This window comes from Salvia splendens, chromosome 7 (genome assembly GCF_004379255.2).
Source record: "Salvia splendens isolate huo1 chromosome 7, SspV2, whole genome shotgun sequence".
NCBI classification, from domain to species: Eukaryota; Viridiplantae; Streptophyta; class Magnoliopsida; order Lamiales; family Lamiaceae; genus Salvia; species Salvia splendens.
Window position 1 is genome coordinate 22,451,438 of NC_056038.1, and position 4,590 is coordinate 22,456,027.

A 4,590-nucleotide genomic window follows, 5' to 3' on the forward strand; every position below is an offset into this window, starting at 1 on the left:
ATTGAATAACCATGCTACTTTGAAATAGAGCCAACAAATGCATTGTCGATTGATCAAAGTGAAGAAGAAGATACAACCATATAAAGATTGAATCAATACAAACACACCAGCAGAATGCGAGGTGAAGAAATTCTGATAGAGAAAAGAAGAAAAAAGGAGCATCACAACCTATACGATTAGTAAAGGTGTCAAGGACACCAAAGGAATCACCCACAAATTATATAAGAATGTTCATTACTAACGTCAAACTAAATGGTCCAAACCGTATTGGTTTGTATAGAGTGATTCAGATTATAATGTTTATAATTCCAACTTTATAGAATACAATTTTTTAAAAAATGTGGGTATAGTTAGTATTCAATTTCTGAATGGTCTTTTCGTAAGAAAGTTTATCAATATGCAACATGATGTAAAGATGATCGAAACACACGCAAGACTATATGATGTTTGGGGGGAATTTAGTTGTTGATAGAAAAGTAGACGACAAGCCACATACAAATGCAACATAATTAGTTATTAATATATTGGTGGATGTACCATGATGTGACAACGCAATAATAACCTCTCGTCGTCGAGCCGATCCTACTGCGGTAAATCCCGAAACTCAATCCGTCTCACCACACTCAAATTTTGATAATCACACTTGAAGTTTGTTCGACAACAGAAACTGAGAGCGGAGGGAACCGAAGCCGAAATCTCCTTAGTTCAAGCCAATTCGTTCCCAATCTACAAAGGTATATCACATACCCAACATCAATTCGCCTCTGCAATTGTCTCAATTTTTGAATCTCATGAAATCTAAAATCAATCTCTAGTCGGAGAACCGAAGCAGCCGAATTAAGAACTTGGCTTAAATAAATCAAGATCGTACCTTTAATGGGGAAACGGGGCTAATCGGGGTGGATCGAGGCCGCAAGTGAGCCGACGAAGGGAGCGGCGACGGTGACCGGTCGATTGGTGCGGGACGCTGGAGCTCTAATTTCTATTCAATTCTATGTTTTGATTTTGAGAGGGCCGACGGATTTTTTGTTTGAGTTCATATTGGGTGTATTCTTGAAAAAAATGTGACAGAGAGAAAGAAGCGGTAGGCGTGAGTAATTTTGGGAAAGGGAGTTTTGGTTGCTTATTTTATTTTGTTTAAGCCACAATGACGCCTGTCCGCCATTGTGCAAGGGTGACGCGGATACGGACGTCCGCTGCGGATACCGGAGTTTGGCGGCGTTCCTGGGACGTCCGCCGCGACGTCCTTGCGGACGTCTCGATTATTTGATTTTTTTTCCGGAAATTCTATAAATACGTCTCATTGAAATTCATTTCATTCGCACCACTTGTATTAACGAGTATCTCTCTCTCTACGTTTCTTTTATATATCCAGAATGACTAGTAGTGGTAGTGGTAGTGGTTTTGGTGCGGGCGGTAGCGGTGCGGGTGGTAGTGGTGGGGGGTATGATGACATAATGAGACGAATTCATGCACGTGTGCGGGAGGCAGCGGAGAGGGAGATACAGGCGGTCTTGACGCCGGAGGTACCTCGACCCATCCATCGTCGATCTATAGTACCCCGGGACCACCTCGCTGCACACCGTCGGTTGTACGAGAATTACTTCGCGGGTCCAAGCCACGGCGTGGCCACCAGCAATGTACGTATGAGGATACCTTATGTCGAGGTCAAGCGAGTCCGTGCATTTGCCGACATGCACCAAAAATAAGCCCATATTCGATTCCAGAATGATATAATTGAAGAAGTATGGCAACGGAGGGGTCGTCGTGGATGAAATTTTTATTTGTTGAAATATACTTTTTTTTATGTTGAAATGTACCTTTCTTTTTTTTATTTAATAAAATTTTTATTACGTAATCGTGTCGAAATTTGAATTCCATAAATTGTTTAATTCCGTAAATTGTTTAATTTGGTGAATTTGTGAATTTTTATTATTGTGGGAAGTCCGTCGAGATGTCCTTGGGGATGTCCGCCACTGTGCAGTGGGAACTCCTTATGACGTGGCAGTGCAGTGGGAATGTAACACCCCGAAAAAAAAGGAGAAAAAAAAAGAAATTAAATTAATCAAATTAAATCTTTTCGTGTAGACTTGGTCACCAAGTCAATAATACAAATTTAATTAAAGATTCTATAGAGATTTTCCTCCTCCGTGATGAGATATTCTTCCTCCGTGATCTGCAAATAAAATATTAAATAATTTCTTTTAAAAAAAAGAAGAAGAAAATTTGAATTTCCTCCTATTCGCCCACGACTAAAAACCATGTCTCCCTCTCTCCATCTCTCCCCACTCCCTAAATCTCCCCATATCAATTAACCACCCCCTCTCTATAATACTCCTTCACAATCTTTCTTCCCTATTTTCAATTCTCTGCCACGACTCACAAGAACAAGGAAACTCTCACTCAATAGAGTACAAGCCGCAACTCAAAGATCGAATTCGAAGTCAAGCGCTTCCAAAGAACAAAACGTGAGGGAGAGGAGAAAGCGACAATCAAAGAGGGAGAAAGAGAAGTTAGCTACTCAAAATTTTGGGACTCTCGTTTGTGAAGTTTGAATGGGGGATTTATTCGATCCAGTTATCGTCCCTAAAGGTAAATACTCGTAGAGAAAAAAAGATGGAAGACGAAGAGGTGAATATCGAAGAATTGGCTGCCAATCTTTCTACTTACGAAGAGCAACTTCAGCGGGAATGGGAATGCTTCATGGAGTATAAGAGATGAGGTCTTGCAATTAAGGATTTAGAGAGAGAGAAGGGCGAGAGGAATAGGTGACGGCAGTGGCGGCGACAGCTGCTAGACGCCGGCAACGGAGAGCAGCGGCTGCTCTGCAACGACGACACAGATGGGCAGAGGCGACGTCGCTGCCTGTGCGTCTCCGGCAGTGGCAGAGAGGGCGAGGAGCAGGGGCTGACCGCGACTTCGATGCGGTGGCGCGACGGGCCGAACAGCGGCGGACAGCAGCGATGATGCTGGAGAATTTCAGTGAGGCAGCGCTTTGACAGCAGTGGAGCGGAGGAGACGGCGGCGGTGAATTGTCAGAGAGAGAGCGAACAACAACGAACGCCCCCGTGTGGAAGAGATGCTCGACGGAGAGGTGTAGAAGAGTGTGAGAGAGAGATGACTGGGTGTGCTTGATTTGAGACGAGGATTTCAATTCCATTTGGAATTTCACGTTAGGTAAGGAAGATTAAGGATTTGGGCCTTGTTTTATTTAATGTTTTGGGCCAAATGAATTAATTTAAATTTGTAGGCCCACTGTTTTGATAAAGGAGATGGCTTGGAGTTAATTTGGTTTGGTCCAAATTAATCGAATGGAAGATTGAGTCGAAGTGGGTGACTTCGAACGAAAAAAAGTTAAGGCTTTAAGAGAACGAAGTGGGCTTTCGAACTAAAGTGTTTTCAAGAGCTTTCATTTTAATATATATCGGTTTGAGCATCATGTTATGTGTGATTGATTTATTATATTTTTCCAATGATGAGGCGAGATATGTAATTAAAGTGAAAGTGTTGTTGCGCATGTTATGTGGTGCTATGTGTTGATTTATTGAGTGATATTATAAATTGCTTGGCTTGTTGATGTGATGTGAATTGATGCTTGACCTTGACAGAAAAATGATTTATGTTTCAAATACGTTTTTGAGGAAAATAAAGTTTGCAAAGGGAATATCATGCCATGTTTTTGTTTTGAGAAATGCCCATCTGTTTGTTTAGTAAGGGAGTTGAACCTACTAGACCTATTGAAATCGAATTCGGGTCTGACTAGGGAGTGAGTCCCTACTCAGGCTAGTGTACACCAATGGGGATCGTGAGCCGTCTTTTGGATCGGCCGGTCTAGTGATCGAGTTTGCGGCCACATTCTCGTTCACAGGATGTTGATGTTGATGTTGTTGTTGATGTTGAGGTTGTTGTTGAGGTTGAGGTTGTTGAGATGATGATTATTTAGTGGGGAGTGAGTCCCTACTATGAGTTAATCGAATTCGGGTCCTAGCAAGGGTGCGTCCCTACTCGGACTAGTGTACACGATGAGGACCGTGAGTCATCGAACGGGTTGGCCGGTTTTCATGCTCGTGGAAAGTGGCCCCCTTACACGGCACCCTAAAGAGCAGATATGGCAGTTTCTTAAATAATTCAAGGAGAAATGGTTGTGCTTTGAAATGATGAGGAAAAAGGTTTTGAGGATGAGTTGAAAGTTTGTGTTTGAGATATTTTTAGTGTCTCGGGCCTTTTCAAGATTAAAACCCCGAGGTCACTCAATGGTGGCATGATATAATTTATTTTTATAAAATTGTTTTGGCATTTGTTCACTGAGCACATCAAGTACTCAGCCTTGCATGTGTTTTCCCTATGTGCAGGTTGAGCGGTGACGAGCGCGGTGGGTGTTGAGCATAAAAGTGAAGAATGCCTATCAAATGTCTAGAATATGTTGTGTCTTCATACATAGCATTATTCTACTCTCGAAATGCTTCCGCTAAATATTGTTTCTTTTGAGTTCGTGTATTGTTGAGATATTTTAAGTTGGAGTTGTTGATTGTTGAAATGATACTCTGATTTTATTCGAGCCATTCCCAATTGTTTCGAGCTATGGTCGAG

The 4,590-nt window shown here is 42.0% G+C and overlaps 1 long non-coding RNA gene across 1 annotated transcript; it reads right to left on the bottom strand.

The window, feature by feature from the left end:
- Positions 1 to 291: 291 nt before the first annotated feature.
- LOC121741453 lies at positions 292 to 1,343 on the bottom strand. The gene is made up of 2 exons (XR_006037871.1): positions 872 to 1,343; positions 292 to 726 (listed from the first exon to the last, which is right to left on the bottom strand). It is a non-coding gene; the product is annotated as an uncharacterized LOC121741453 (long non-coding RNA).
- Positions 1,344 to 4,590: the final 3,247 nt, after the last annotated feature.